Genomic DNA, 598 nt, shown 5'->3' on the forward strand with positions numbered 1-598 from the left:
TCTTCTTCGAGATGCCTTCCTCCCCCCAGATCGACGACCGGAAGGAGCTGAGGAGCTCCCTTCTCTCAAGATCGGTTAACCTGCCACTATCGAACCCGTCAGCGATGTGTCACGACAAATTCCTTTACATGTCGCCCCTTTCATCCTACAGGCCATGCCGTCTCCCGTCTCTACCTTGTGCCCTCCTGGCCTATGTCGCTGGTTTTGTTGCGCTACCGCTCCATACCGCATACGCTAGCTCTTCATCTTCCATCTCCTGATGACCGCCCATCACCTTCTTCTTTTCTATCCTCCCCATCCTCCTGTAGCAGCAGCAGTACCAGTACCACCTCCAACACATCATTACCATCATCATCATCATCTCCATAACTACCACCATCTCCATCATCATCATCATCATCGTCATCATCATCATCATCATCATCATCATCTCCTCCTCCTCCTCCTCCTCCCCTCTCCTCCTCCCCCCTCACGTCCTCTTCCCCCCCTCGTTCCTTCATTCTCCTCCCCCCCCCCCTCTCTCCTCCTCCCCTTCTAACGTAGCCATCGACAAGTTTGTCTCACTTTGATTCGAGGCTGAGCATTTGTAGAATCAACG

This window comes from Guillardia theta, assembly GCF_000315625.1.
Source record: "Guillardia theta CCMP2712 unplaced genomic scaffold GUITHscaffold_118, whole genome shotgun sequence".
Lineage (NCBI taxonomy): Eukaryota > Cryptophyceae > Pyrenomonadales > Geminigeraceae > Guillardia > Guillardia theta.